At 36.8% G+C, this 16294-nt stretch overlaps 1 long non-coding RNA gene across 1 annotated transcript in view; it reads left to right on the forward strand.

Annotated features, from left to right (window-relative positions):
* Window positions 1–11680, forward strand: part of LOC100995660 (uncharacterized) — a 68241-nt gene extending 56561 nt beyond the window's left edge. Inside the window, exons 2-3 of the long non-coding RNA XR_612381.6 lie at window positions 4557–4650; window positions 10717–11680. This is a non-coding gene — a long non-coding RNA (uncharacterized LOC100995660). The remainder of the gene's footprint in view (window positions 1–4556; window positions 4651–10716) is intronic.
* Window positions 11681–16294: the final 4614 nt, after the last annotated feature.

The raw sequence follows: 16294 nt of genomic DNA on the forward strand, positions 1-16294 counted from the left end.
TGTAAGTAAGGGAAGCTAAAGAAGAATGTATTAGGCAATTTTTAGATTTCACATCTAATAAAGAAGCTGAAAATGCTAGCAATACATTTCCTTATGAATAGGATGTGGGTACATGACTTATGCTTTGGTAATCAATTCACTACACAATGTTTTGAATAAGGGTTTAGTAGCTGGAAGAAGTGGAGACTACAATAGATCTATTCTGACAATGGGTGTCACCGGCAGCAACAAGAAATAGTGTTGCAAGTCTACTAATGTCCAAAGAACAGAGGTTGTACTTGGCAAACTGGTTATACTACAGAGCCATACAGGCATGAAGTTTGCAAAATTCTAGCTGAAGATCATTATTATGGCAAATAGATCTTGGTTTTGAATCTTGGTTTCACCATTTATTATCTGTGTTACCTTAGACTTTTCTAAGTCTGATTTTTACTCATTTTAAAATTTGAGAATGATAATATTACATTTTCAGTAGTTTGGAAATAATCAATAATGAAGATCTAAAACATCAAGCTCATTGACATGTTATGCAGGCAAACCCAAAATTGATGCTCAATGAATGGTAGCCTGTTGGTCCAAACGCTAACAATGGGTTCAATTTCCTTATATTGATAAAAGAATTCTCACTGGATTTTTGCAGAGAAAAATCTGATTCCAATACAAAGAACCATGTGCCTTATTCTTGGTCATCAAAGTAACCAGTACATAACATTACTTACAAGAAGCATGACAATGATTTAAGAAAAACTCAGCCCAAATGTATTATAACTATTGGATGTAGAAGAACCCTTCTAGATGATTAGTAATATTTTTCTTCATGTATTGGTCAGAATATTGACTGAGGACCAACTTAGTTCATTTTAATTTTAAAAATGTAAAGCAGGTACTCTTATTCATATAAAATGAATGTAAGGTCATTATAAAACATTTAAGCAAAGCAGACAGGTTCAAAGTAGAAAGTAGAAAGAAATCCCTAAAACTCAAACTAATTGAAATTTTAACATTAGAAGTCATTTCAGAAATCTTACTAAATATATATACAGGCAGAAAAATGAATCTTTCTCTCTCCATTTGTCTCCTGAATGTATATATATGTATTTCATGCATGAGACAGAAATACTTAATAACATCGGAATCATGTTCTTTTAAAGTAAAATCTGTTCAATTGTACATTAAATAAAAAGAGTTAAAGTGAAATTTCTGGAATTAATAGATTTCAGATGAAGGATAAAGATATAAAGATTTCTTCACCGGAAGTATTAGTCTCTAACACTATTCTAAGTTAATAAAAAGATTAGAAAATTCATGAAGTATGAATCTTTTTTCAATTATACAGCATAGTTAAATTGATAATATAGACTGATACGTTATGAAAGCTAAAGTGATTAACAAAGTGATCCTTGGTCCCATCTCTCTTTCTTGAGCCTCCAGATTTTGATTTAGGTTATTTTTACTATATTAGAAATTTTTAGAACATTTAAACTGTATTTTAGATATGTCATGTTCCAAGCATTCTATTTAATTTCTATATTTTATAGTTAATGTTAATTCTTAATCTTTTTAAGGAAGCTTCTTCATTTTCAAATTGTGTACTTGGATTTTCTCTTGTTCATCAATTTTTCAATTGTTTGTTCAAGAAGACCCAGTGGTTTTACATGCTTGGGAATGTCTGCTCATTACTTTTCTTTTCTCTTTTTCTTTTCTTGAGACAGAGTCTAGCTCTGTTGCCCAGGTTGGTGTGTAGCAGCATGATATCAGTTCACTGCAACCTCCACCTCCCTGGTTCAAGCGATTGTACTGCCTCAGCCTCCAAAGTAGCTGGGATTACAGGCATGTACCACCATGCCCAGTTAATTTTTGTATTTTTAGTAGAGACGGGGTTTCACCACATTGGCCAGGCTGGTCTCGAGCTCCTGACCTCAAGTGATCTGCCCGTCTTGGCCTCCCAAAGTGCTGGGATTACAGATGTGAGCCACCACATCTGTACTTGCCCATTGCTTTTCTATTGGAGTAATTATTGGATCATTATTATAATATAAAGCCATGCTTTTTTCCCGCTGCGATTTTTGTGGATATTTTCCATTACTTTCTGATTTTGAATGTTACTGTTCAAAAAGCCAAGTCTGAAGCCAAATGTTTTTTTCTTTCTCTTTTAATGTTGATTTGCTTTTTCTGCCTGGATGCTTCAACAATTCTAACTTCATCTTTAAAATTTAGTAACTTAATGAGAATATACCTGGCTTGCTTATTCTGCAACAGCTTTCATATTAGAAGATATATTTTAAAATTTTTATTTAGTTTTATTCAAAATTTAAAGAAATACTTTTGTATTCTTTCTCCATATACCTTTTCTTTCCTATTTTTCAATGATTGATAGATGTCATTTATCTGCTATTTATATTCACCAATTTCTTTTCATTAGCTTTAAGCTTTTTGTCTTTTTCTCTCTGCATTTATACATGTTTTAAGACATTTTCCATGCTGTAATTTCAATTTTTAACTTGTTTTCTTCTGTTTCTAATTTATGTATTAGGTCTATAATAATAGAATCTTTTGTTTCTCATTTTTTCCCCTTTAGCACTTCAGTTTCCCTAATTTGTTTTATCATCTTGTCTTTGAGTTCTTTTATTGAATTCATTTTCTTCTAAATTCTTTTATACTGTGAAGTACTTGTGGGAAATAAGTTCTGTTCTTTGGGTTATGTCTTCTTGATGATGGATTCTTCATATGTTATTCACTAGCTAATTTTTTTTTCAACTGTAGTCTGTTGCCATTGTTTCCGTGGCATGCATTTTTATTCGGTTATTGGTTAACAGAGTGCTTTGTCTGGAAGTTTCTGTTATGACATAGTATGGGTAAATTCTCTTTGCTATAGTTCCTTTGTTTTGGAGAGTTGTTTGATTGTTAATTTAGGTGCTACATTTTGACGGCTTGGTTGTCTGTTCTATCGGCTTTTCTGAAGCCTGAGGGTTCAAGGATTAAAGAATTATAACCCTTGTTCTGGACAATTTGGGTTTGGCTTTCTCACTGAAATCCTACAAATGTCTCCTACTAGGGACTACCTATTTCCATTAATATTATCTATTTTCTCCATCTGAAGGTGGTAAGTTCCAGTATCTGTTTTTGTCTTTCTGAGATCCTCCAGGGGTGCGATCCTCCAGGATCCTCCAGATCCTCCAGGACCTCTAGTATCGAATATCTTCCTGTGTCTTTCTACTCAGCTCTCAGTCACCCTCTCTCTAAGCTGGAGGACATTAGCAGCATTCTTAGAATTTCTTCAACCTACTCTTTTTCTTTAGTAAGGTTTTTGGAGAATGAGAATCTGTTGGGTGTCTTGTTGGATTCCATGGTATTTATTTATCATACCTATTGTGAATATTCACAGCACTTGCTATAACATTTTGATGTATTTGATTATGTAGCACCACCCCAAACATGCCAAATATAATGCAAAGTTTATACATATATTTTAAAATACGAACAAATCTGAATTTCTGGCTTATGTTCTGTTTCCATTGCTTGACATTTACAGCATGAAGCTACTTCCCTTCCCTTGTTTGCTTGCTGCTGGTAAATTTGAGGCCATTTACTTTTTCTTTATTTAAAAAAAAAATCTTAACCCGAAAGACTGAGCTATGACTTCATATTAAGCTTTATAGTACAAGGCAAAAAAATGAATTCAAAATAGGGAGTTACGTAAAACCAAGTGTATTCATTCAATAAGAGTTCATTTTTAACTCTCTTGCCATTATTTACTGGGAACATAAATCTATTGTATTTTAACTTAAAAATGTAATTGTGCTCTAGATTCCAATTATCTTTCTTTTCTCAGCATTGTTATCAAACAAGTCTTAAAATGGGAATTTCAGTGCTTTTTGAATGAATTAATGTATTTTAAAATTTTCCTATATTTTACATAAACACCCTTTTGGAATGTGACTTTTGATCAAAATATTCCTCCTCAGTGAAATGAACCATCCCTGCAACTCTTACAGCAAATACATATAGTTATGCTAGTTTTATCTCTTCCCTGATGGGAAAGTACACAATTATCTATAAGATATTTCAGCCTGTAACTGTGTTTTATGCTTATTTGAGGAACCCCCCCTGACACATGTCCGTGTGCACACCCAAAACAGTTTTAATATTACTATAATAGTATAGCAAAATGTTTGACGCTGGGTGCTATAAACTTTAATAAATGCAATGCAGTTTGAGAATCTTAACAAATTTCTAAGTGGGCTCTTAAAAAACAGACTCTCAATACCTAAATCAGGATTACTAAAATGATTGCTGAAATGAAGTGTTTTATATTTCTATTGAGGAAGAAATATAAAGTACAATATTATTATTATATGAGAAGTTTGAAAGAAAATATTCATTATCTCAATGTTTTTGGACCAAAAAAAAATCTTAGTAAAAGTAACATATTGTAAATACAAAAAAGTCTTCATTTTGCTTAACATATAAACATTTTCAAGGAAATTAAACATATCTGGTAGTTTTTAAGAAAATTAAAACTAGAAAATTTGATCCAAATTGCATGTTCTTTTCAGGAGCACGGACTATTCTCTCATGTTGAATGTGGCACTTTTTACATATAAGCAGGAGAGCAACTACACCAAGATTTTGGAAAACATGTTATGTAAGGTAAGATACTACTATTTCTAGTTTAGAAAACTGGATATCATTTTCTATGAAGAAAAAGTAAGACTTTCAGTATTTAAAAAATTGACTAAATTTGGCCAGGCATGGTGGCTAACCCCTGTGATCCCAGCACTTTGGAAGGCCGAGGCAGGTGCATCACTTGAGGCCAGGAGTTCGAGACCAGCCTGGGCAACATGGCAAAACCCTGTCTTACTAAAAATGCAAAAAATTATCCAGATGTGGTAGTGTGTGCCTGTAGTCCCAGCGGCTTGGGAGGCTGAGGCACAAAAATTGCTTGAACCCCGGGGGGGTGGAGGTTGCAGTGAGCCAAGATCATGCCACTGCACTCCAGCCTGGGTGACAGGTGACCAAAAAAAAAAAAATTTGACTGCCTTTAATAACTATGGCAATTACTGAAATTTATTAAAATATTTACTATCATCAAACGTGTGCTACTGTTGTTAATCATATGTATTCTTTTGTTAAATACAGCCATTGTAATAATACCCCAGACAATAGCAAAATGCTAACTATTCTTTACTTGTTTACCTATTCACCTAAATAAGAGCAAATTTACTAGTCTTCTATTTTACTTATGGGAAAAAAACCCATTATTTCCTTAAATGAAGTAAATCATCAATTAAATCAATAAAAGAACTGATAGTCTATAATCTTAGATCCCAGAATTTTTCCCTAGGTACTTTTAGTTCTACTGGGAACTATAGTACAATAATATTTGAATATTATTAAATTATATTACTTATAAAATTATCAGCTTCAAGGTGTAGATTTTTATTGATCTGATTTTTATTAGCTTAGGTAATAGTTTTCTGTCTTGTTTTTAATCTTTCTTAAGCCAAATTTTATCCCTAAATTAGCAATGTCCTAGAAAGGAGTCTTTCATGCTGAACAGCTTTCTACTTTTCAAGAGGACAGCTACCCTTTCTTTACTTTCTGCCCACTTGTGCTAGTATCTGCTCATTGTGGGAGAAACACACAGTCACGCTGTGTTTAAAGTCATGCTCATGGCCAGGCACAGTGGCTCATGCCTGTAATCCCAACATTTTGGGAGGCCAAGGCAAGAGGATCTCTTGAGCCCAGGAGTTTGAGACCAGCCTGGGCAACACAGTGAGAACCCATCTCTAAAAAAAAATTATAAAAATAAAAAAAAAGAAAAAGGAAAAATAAATAAAGTCATGATCACTAATCTCAAGTGGGCCCTTAGTGCTGTTGGCAATTATACTATTTTTCCCTAGTACTTTAATTCTTCTGCTCTGTCCTAGATAACTGTTTCATGCCTTTTCTTTTCTTTCTTTTTTTTTTTGTTTTGTTTTGAGACAGAGCCTTGCTCTGTCACCCAGGCTGGAGAGCAGTGGCATGATCTCAGCTCACTGCAACCTCCGCCTCCCAGGTTTAAGCGATTCTCATGCCTCAGCCTCCCAAGTAGCTGGGATTACAGGCATGTATCACCATGCCCGGCTAATTTCTGTATTTTTTAGTAGAGACAGAGTTTCACTATGTTGCCCAGGCTGGTCTTGAACTCCTGACCTGATGTGATTTGCCCGACTCGGCCTCCCAAAGTGCTGGGATTACAGGCGTGAGCCACCATGCCCGGCCTCATGCATTTTCTATTTTCAAAACTCTAACATGTTCTTTCCCTTTCTCATTTTCAGTTTTTATTTTTAAAATCAGGAGAGAATTTCTGCAACATCCTATGACCACAGATCCCTACCCATCTACATTGGGGCACTTACAGATCACCTTCTCTTCTGAACTTTGTATGAAGTGACCATGTCCCTCCTATCCCTTTCCATGTGCACAAGATCATGTCATCTCTAGCTTATTCAAAGACATTGCCTTAGCAATCTGCCCTTGCCTTCTGTTTCATCAGTTTCTAAGCAACAACTAGAAAGGCCAAAGCCTTACAGGACCAGTCTGGCCAGGGCATAGCTACAGCATCTTTCTCATCTGTCTAGCAGACAGTTTCTATTAGATCATTCCCACAAGTACATACAAGCAGACTTACATTTCTCACCTCACACTTTATAAAAAACAAACAACTCCCCAGGCACCCACTTCTCCTCTCCAGGTACAGCCCCTTTGTTATCCTTTCCTCTACAACTAAACTTCTTAAGAGAAATTTCTATACTAGCTGTTTCCTAGTTCTTCCTCATTTTCTCTTGTGACTTCACTCCAGTCAATCCAAGATAACCATTGACCTTTCTGGTGTCAAATCTAACATTTATTTTTCAGGCCATATCTTATTTCATCTTTCCACAACATCTGATACAGTTGATTCCTCTACTTCACCTTCTTCACTTTGCTTGAAGGACACGACAGAAATAGAACATGGCCAGACTCAGAAGTGCCCCTGGGACCCTCTTCCAATTACTATCATTTTCCTTCTCTCCAAGTGAGCCACTTTCTAGCTTTTTATCATCATTACTTTCTTTCTCTTATAGCTTTTCTATTTCACCATGGATTCCTAAAAATTATACTTGATTTTTGTCTGTTTTTTTTTTGAGCTTTCTCTAAGGGATTATGCAAAAGACATTATTTTTGTGTTAGGCTTCTTTTATTCCACATCATATTTATGAGCTATATCTGCATTGAGAAGAACTATAGGAGTAATTTTCTTCACTTTATACTAGTTCATCAGAGGAAAATATCACAATATATTTATTCTACAGTTGATAGACACATGAATTTGTCTGGGATCCAGTTCCTGGACCATTTCAGACTCGTGTTCTAGCCTGGCTTCCTAGCTGAGGTGTCTTAGGAATGGTGGTACTGTTCCTAGCTGCTGCTACAGATGGGAAGCCTTCTGTGCTATGCTGCCTGGTGAGAAAGATGCTGTAGCTATGCCCCAACCAGATTGGTCCTGTAAGGCTTTGGCCTTTCCAGTTGTTGCTTGGAGAAATTGCTGACTCACCTTGGAAAAAGGAAGAGTTAACAGCTCATGGTGGATTTTGACCAATGGAAGATGGAGAAGAGGAAGAAGCTGAGGATAAATTATTTTCTTTTCCAATCACCAATAAACAGATACATGTGAAATGAGGTACTTAGATGGCCTCTTAGAAAACATCCTGGGAGATCAAGGCATCAGTTGCAATTGCTGTCAAATAAAGGCCAGTTCTGTTCCACTTCCCCTGTGTTTTCTCCTCTTCTTTCCATACCTAATTTGGGATTCCTTTTCGACTCACTCCTGTGTCTCTGGAGTCATACTCCTCAATAAAATGGGAGCACGTACACTTTTGACTAAGGCTCTGTTTTCTAGAAAGCCCAGAAAATCCCTCCCAGGACCAGCTACATAGTTGGTTGGACCAAGTGCAATAAAAATATAGGGGCTTTTGCTCAACAATTATTAAGAATGTTAAGATTATGGCAGTAGAACATTAAGCCAAGTGGAGCCCTTCTAAGCTCTGGGTCCTATGTGACCTCACAGGTTATGTGTCCATGAAGCTGACCTTCATTCCTCCCATTCAGCTCCCCACAACCCCCAGTCCTCCAATTCTCCATACCCCTTCCTCAAGTCCTCCACTATTACTTGTTCATGTGTGCTGCTAGAAAATACCTATCATTTATCTATCCATCTTTCTATCATCTCTATATATGGATAGGTGCTTTTTTTTTTTTTTTTTTTTTTTTTTTTTTGCCAAACACTAGTTTTCAAAGATGAAGTGCTATTTTTAAACGGACTCTATTATCCTGGGGAAAAATGTTTACGTATATTAGTGAGGAGGAATTTTTAATGATTAAGCAAGATTATGTCTGTTACACGTACTACCATTTGATATATGACAGCTTAACTTTTTTTTTTTTTTTGAGACAGAGTCTCGCTCTGTCGCCCAGGCTGGAGTGCAGTGGTGCAATCTCGGCTCACTGCAAGCTCTGCCTCCTGGGTTCACGCCATTCTCCTGCCTCAGCCTCCCGAGTAGCTGGGACTACAGGCACCTGCCACTACGCCTGGCTAATTTTGTATTTTTAGTAGAGACGGGGTTTCACCATGTTAGCCAGGATGGTCTAAATCTCCTGACCTCGTGATCTGCCTGCCTCGGCCTCCCAAAGTGCTGGGATTACAGAGCAAGAACATTGCCATCTTGGACAAGCCCCTCATTCTAAAGTTTACCTTAATAAAAAAAAACGCCTAAATCCAAAGGGCATCAGCCTAATGGTTAAGGGCAGCATGAACATGAACCACAAATAACATCTCCAACCAGAAACATTCCAAGCTCCTCCCCAACCAGAGACATGCTAGCCCTGAGATAACCCCCCTCCAGCCAGGAAGTTGCCAACCTCAAGATAACACTCCTCTGGCTAGAAAGATGTCGTCAGCCCCAAGATAACCTCCCCTCCTCCCAGAGACATTCCAACCCTGCCATAAAACTTCTCCCTCACACAGAAATATTCCAAGCTTGTAATAAACCCCCTCACCCTAAAACCAATATATAGTCTTAGTCTGTAAGAGAAAGTGCTCCTGACTGAAATCGGCCAGAAGCCCCTCTCATGTTTTATCTAAAATAAACCCATCTTTACTGTCAAGCCATGTTTCATGTTTCTTTCCTATTTCTTTAACTCTTACACAATCTTAATTATTTAATATAGTCATATATAGTTCACCCATATTACTGCTTTATTATTTTAAAATGATTTATTTGGGTGTTTATTAAGTCTTGATTAAGCACATTTACACACACATGTGTCACAATTCTTTGACAAGTTTAAGTTCAGTTCTTGGCACAGGTAGGCATCCCATAAATGGTATTATTCCTGCTTCCCTACCATAAGTCAGTAGCTTTTCCCATCTTTTTCTTTTCCTATCATTGCCCCCCTCCTAGAATTGTCAGATTTTGCATAAATAAAAGTTAAAATTTTTTAAAATGTAAAAATTAATAATTTAAGTATTAGTGAAAATACAGAATGCCCAGTTAACTTTGAATTGTCAGATAACATAATTTTTAGTATAAGAATGTTCCAAGCAATATTTGAGATATAGAGGTATATCCAAATACTTCCCAAAAGTTAAAAAGAAAAAACCTATTCATTGTTGACTGGGCACAGTGGCTCACGCCTGTAATCCCAGCATTTTGGGAGGCCAAGGTGGGTGGATCACGAGGTCCAAGAGATCAAGACCATCCTGGCTAGCATGGTGAAACCCCATCTCTACTAAAAATATAAAAAATTAGCCAGGCATGGTGGCACGTGACTGTAATCCCAGCTACTTGGGAGACTGAGGCAGGAGAATTGCTTGAACCTCGGAGGCAGAGGTTGCAGTGAGCCAAGATCACGCCACTGCATTCCAGCCTGGGAGACAGAGCGAGACTCTGTCTCAAAAAAAAAAAACAAAAACAAACAACCTATTCATTGTTTATTTGAAATTCAAATTTAACTGAGTTTCCTGTATTTTCACTGGCAACCCTACCCCTTCCACCACTTTGGATTATAAGGTCTCTGAATACAGGCTTATGCATGCTACACTGTATCTTTACAGTAAAAAGAGCAGTGGTAGCTTCTTAATATGTACTTATAGATTGGAGGAAAAGTCTTTGGGATGAAAAGCATCCCAAACAATCAGATATTTCTTTTTTTGGTATTTTTTTTTTTTTTTTTTTTTAGTAGAAATGGGGTTTCACCATGTTAGCCAGGCTGGTCTCAAACTCCTGACCTCAGGTGATCCACCTGCCTTGGCCTCCCAAAGTGCTGGGATTACAGGCATGAGCCATTGCATCCGGCCTACAGTCAGATATTTTTATATAATTTCCCTTAGGACCTTCTAAGCCTAGATTATTTATTAATAATTTATGATCCTATTTATCACGAGCACTGCCTGGAAGTTTATAAGGAAAGCTGTACTATAAGGGAACAAACATTTACCTTGGCAATTCTATAGCGTGCCAGCCCAGGAAGACAGTCGCATACAAACCTTTGTGTGTCTGCCTTTGTTCCAGAAGATGAATTTATAATGGCCCTTCAGAGACAGAGATACTTTTTGCATTACTCTATAGTTTTCTGCTTTCATCTGGGCAAATAATGTAAACTTAATACAACTTTCTTTGTCTTTTCTCCCAGGTTAATTGTGACCTCTATGATGGGGATATGATAAAGAAGAAAAGTACCTCACAGTGATGATTGGCATGTGATCACTTAGCCAATGAGATAAGAGGCTGTAGAAATGATGTGATAATGACATCTCCTGAGTTGCAGGTCCATATTAGAAGTGGATATGAAGTAAACATTGAGCTTTCCTCAAATTTAATTAACAAGCTTTATTATAGATACAGCTCAAATTAGTTAATTCAGGAAGCTTATTTTGTAGAAATTAAAACATTAATAAACACATACATTTAGAAATAAAGAACTCGGCTGACCCTTTGACTCTTTGAAACAAGTGGCCTTCCACGCTGTGAAAGATTGTAGCCACTCTTTGAGACATTGGAATGGTGTCCATTGCATTTTATCAAGTAACTATAGGTCAGCCTGGGAAATCTGCAGTTTCCTCATCTCCTGTCACTGTGGTTGCTGTGAGATTTTGTGTCATCACTGTGCTGTCTTCCCTCTCCACATGAAGGTGAGCTGTCTGACTTCACTCTAACGTTTGTAATTTCACGCCCGACCTGATTGTTGCCGAGCAATTCCTTTGTTTGGAGAATTCTGTGCTTTGGTTAGAATTTTTTAAAGGTTCTTTTCCTGTGGTCAGATTTCTGTTTGCTACTGTGTCTTATGCCTTGTTCTCCTACAGAGAAGATTCTTTGAAGTTAGTGGAAGCCCAGCTTAAAGGAAGATCTACTGCTCTGTGTGGTGGATGACCATGGGGGAGCGAGAAGGCAGCCTCCGGCTTTTGTTTTTTTTGTGTGTGTGTGTGTGTGATGTCCCTGGAAAAATAACACAATTAGGATTAAAGAGTATGTTTGGCATGTTTAAAATAAATTGTAAACCAAACGTATTTTAAAGAATTTATACAAATTTGTCATTTAGTAAAATGAATGACTATTGAGTATTCATGTCAATTAAACAACCACTTGAATACAACAAAGCATGCGTTGCGCATGTTTCTCCCACTGTTTATCTCCATCTATAACCTCCCTACTCATCAGTTTGAGATTTTTTATATGGAATAAGTGTGGTTCTTGCAAGGAAATTATCTTTAGAATAAGGATAAAGTATTTAAGAATATGTACTTAAAACTTAGCAAACCCACTGGAAAATGATCCAGAAAAATGGTATTCAGAGATAAAAATCAGAATGTGTTTGGGAGAAGAGCACTGATGAAGGTTGGTGTATGTGGCATGTAAATAATACATTGATTTAGATGGACTTTTACTATGGGGGAAAGCTCATCAAGCCTCACGTAATGAGTTAGTGTCTACCCTTTTCTTTGAAAATTTCATTTTCATTACAATGGGTTTCGGGCATTTGTACTTTGTTATCTCTTCAAGTTCATACAATTAAAATGGAACTCATGACTTCTTTTGCTTGGAGATACTAAAAATTCTGTGCAGTGGAAGGAACTGTGACCTTTCTTAAATGGGTCCATCTTCTAGCTCAAAAAAATAATTCTTAGATGGTGCTTTAATGCCTAGTTTTAGTGCAAGACAGATTGTCAGGGTAATAAATTAAAGGCACCTCACTGCAGCTCTGTTGGCCAATGTTCTACCACAGGCCCATATTAATATTTTATTCCCTTTAATATTATTACATGATGCAGGCTTTATTTAAATGGATTTGACGGGTCTCTTGGTTGACTTGACAACCAGAGGGAAAAATTAATGTTCTGCATTTAATCTCAGCTCAAGGCGCTAAATTATTTTGGAGGTCAAAATCGTCATGCATATCATGCTAAATTATTGAATGTAATAACTATTAGCTAGCTGTCTATTTATGGGTTTTAAAAATTGTTTACTTCATGCATCTTGAGCTAATTTTAAAGTAAATCCCTCTTTTAGTTTTTTCCCTCCTATATGCCACTATTATCCTAGCCCTTACAATTGTGGTAATAGAACTAATGGAAGATGCCAGGTGCCCTTCTTGTAAGTGAAATCTAACTGACTAAATGTTAATAAATCGCCGAAAGCATTCCTCCTTTCGTTGGTTCCATCTTCATATGAAGTTCAAGTATGTTAAGAGAAATAGTCATTTTGTTGTAATGGAAGCTATTATCTTATTTAAAAAAATCACATAATGTTTTGCCAAAAAGAAATATTGATTACTAAAAGAATACAGTAAGCCATATTCTAATTATTTTAAGAATAATTGGAGCAACATTAAAAAAGAAATGATGCTGTTGGATTTCTTTTTAAGAAATGATTTAATGGGAGATATGACAAATGAAATATAAAATGATGTATTTATTATTTACAGTGAAAATAACTCACATATCCTTGTCCAAGGTATGATCTTAAGAGGTGAATCAATGTCAACAGTATTATGAAATATTTAGGTTGTATAAGGATACAATTCTGGATTCTTGGACATTTGTGTAATGACTTGTAAGTAAGTGTGGCTTGAGAGTAGGCTTTTGTGTCTTTATATGTAAGAAAGGTGGTAAGGGGAAGTTTGAAGACACCTGTTATCCTGTACAGTTTCTGCCTCCTCTGGATTTTATCTTAACTAGAGCAAGCAATTCCTATGTATGAGGTTTTCTGGGGTTAAGCAGTTTTAGCTGGATTACTTAAAGTAACATCAGTCATGGCCAATGGGCCATGATGAAAAAAGAGCTTCAAATAAGAAGCTGATTTTTATTCCTGGTAATGAATGGTGATGTGCCAAAAGAAACACAAAAACCTGCAGCTCTTTCAACAGCAGGGTAACAGCTTCTGTGCATATGGAGAGTGAGCACTTGACAAGACTGGCTATTGGTGTACAAGCTGGACCTTATTGAAAGGGCTGAAGCAGCACTCTTTATGCCATCTTTCTTTCTGTCTTTCCTATCTTGCTTCTAAATTACTCCATTCATCTAAGTGAAAGCTTTTGGATGACTGTTAGTGTGGAAATGGTGGGTCTGTCTAGTGACTCAAGATAGCTTCTTGGTGGCATCTAGTCAAGCAGAGATAGATGCAGGTGGCATCTAACAAGCAAGGAGTAGGTGAGGACCGCTCAGCCTCTGTCCTCATCAGCCACTGAGGTAAATCAAATGACTGATAACCAGGTAATAGGCAGGCTGAGGGTGCTGAGGTGAGGAAAACAGTTTAACTTCCCCACCAGGTGCCTGACTTCCTGACAATAAACATCTAGGACCTATGCTGTGATAATGTCATTGGGAGGAGATATGTTTCCTTTTCTTTCTCTTCATCCAGTGACTCAATTAATGCAAGAACAAAGCAAAACAAAATAGAAACATTTTCAACTAGTACTTGCTATGCTGGGGAAATGGAATAGAGGGTTGAATAAGACTTTGTTCCCTCCCTTGATGAGTGCATAGGCTACTGCCTTGCTTAATTTGTTGACCTGGTACATGTGGCTCTTTCAGAGGAATCCTTGGAGAAAGCATCAAAGGCAACCAAACTAGGGAAACTAGGAAGGGTGTGTGGAGCAGAACAATGAGCCACTACAGAGATAGGACTTCATAACAGGATAGGAAAGATAGAGGAGATAGGAGGATGTGTATCTCATCTTGGGACAGAGAGAGGCTACATTCAAGGTGTGAGAGGTTTTGAGATTAGGATTAAAGAGGATGTCAGCGCTTGGTGAATTAGAAGTAGATAAGTCTTTTTATTTGTTTGTTTATCTTTTGGGGTTTATGAGTTTCTGAGACCTAAGTATTTTCATAGGTGACATTTTTGAGCTGGATGTTTTGACTTCTTTAAGATCTGTATTTGTATCTGTCAATATAGTTATATAGATATATGTATAAAGATTCTCCTTGCTCTCCATCTCTCTTATTTAAAGCTGGACACATTTTATGCTTAGACAGAGTTTTAGGCTCATAAGAGCTGGGATGGGATAAAGAGACAAAGCAGCATTTTGATACAGGGCCCCACTCTGTCACCCAGGCTGAAGTGCAGTGGTGCGATCATAGCTCATTGTAGCCTCAAACTTCTGGGCTCGAGTAATCCTCTTGCCACAGCCTCCCAAGTAGCCAGGACTACAGTTGCGTGCCACCATGCCTGGCTAATTTTTAAATATTTTTGTAGAGACAGGGTCTTGCTATTTACTCAACTAGTCTTGAACTCCTGGCCTCAAGCAATCCTCCTGCCTCAGCCTTCCAAGACAGCTTTCTTTAAATGTTTCATGCTACTATCCCTTAACATCTGTACTCTCCAGAGGAAGAATAATATTATTACATTTTAGTGTAAAATAAATAATTGGAGAAAAACACATTTAATTCTGTGACTAATGGCATTTGTAAGAAATCACTTTGTAGATTTTTAAAAAGTTCTTCCTTTAAAAATGTACTTTAAAAAGCAACACTCTCTCCTTCTGCAATTAGGAAACATGTCACAACAATTTTTGTGCCAAAGCTTTATAAAAATAAAAAAGCTTTATAAAAATAAAGAAATTGCTGGGCGCAGTGGCTCATGCCTGTAATCCCAGCACTTTGGGAGGCCGAGGCAGGCGGATCACCTGAGGTCAGGAGTTCGAGACCAGCCTGAACATGGAGAAACCCCATCTCTACTAAAAATACAAAAAATTGGCTGGGCTTGGTGATGCATGCCTGTAATCCCAGTTACTTGGGAGGCTGAGGCAGGAGAATTGCTTGAACCTGGGAGGCAGAGGTTTCGGTGAGCCGAGATAGTGCCATTGCACTCCAGTCTGGGCAACAAGAGCGAAACTCCGTCTCAAAAATAAATAAATAAAATAAGTAAATAAATAACTTTGAAAAACTGTTATTATTAAATGATGCCGCCCATAATCCTGCTATCACCCTGAGATGTTTGTACTTCAGTAGATAAAAAAAGTAGAGATGCTAAGCATTTTCTGTTATTTCTAGAAAAGCTCATTAGTAAATATGGAGTGACAATCTCTGGCTAGAAAAATAGAACAACCCCTGTTGTAAAGGATTCTAAATTCTTTTAGTAGTTGCAAAATCATAATTGGCATATTAAATAATTGGGGTCCGTGAACAGACTTCAGAGTTCTAGCAGGTATCTATGAAGAGAAGTAAAAGATTGAACCTCAAATAGGATAAAAGCTGTCACAATTAGTTTAGCCAGGTTTGATAACAGCTAAGGATGAGTGGGAGAAATATCATTTGTTCTTGAACATTTGCAGTGTATATGCTTTACTTATTGGATATCGAATAACTAGGTTAATCGGGTGTACTGAATTTGGTAGAGTACAATTTGGAAACAGGTTTATTTTTCTGCCTCTACTGCTTTTGTGGATGTCTCACTGTTATTTCTGGGTGACATCTTGTATGAAACCCATAGCTTTAAATACCTTTATAAATTTTAAAATGTCCAGTCTAGTCTAAATTAGAACTTTGTTTTCTTAAGCTTCTCTACCCATCTCTCTCACCTAAGCAAAGTAAGATCTAGTCCACTTCCATAAGCTCCTGGTTTTATATCCTCTCTCCTCTGCCCTTTGTCTCTGGCTTCTCCAAGCAGGGTTGAGGAGCAGGGATTGAGGAGGAAAAGATGAGAGAAAATGTGGCAAAGCCCATTTTACTTACCTGGTACTTTGTCTGGTGTTTCTAGCTCTTTCTTAATTT

The sequence above is a fragment of the Pan paniscus genome, chromosome 3 (assembly GCF_029289425.2).
Source record: "Pan paniscus chromosome 3, NHGRI_mPanPan1-v2.0_pri, whole genome shotgun sequence".
Taxonomy (NCBI): domain Eukaryota; kingdom Metazoa; phylum Chordata; class Mammalia; order Primates; family Hominidae; genus Pan; species Pan paniscus.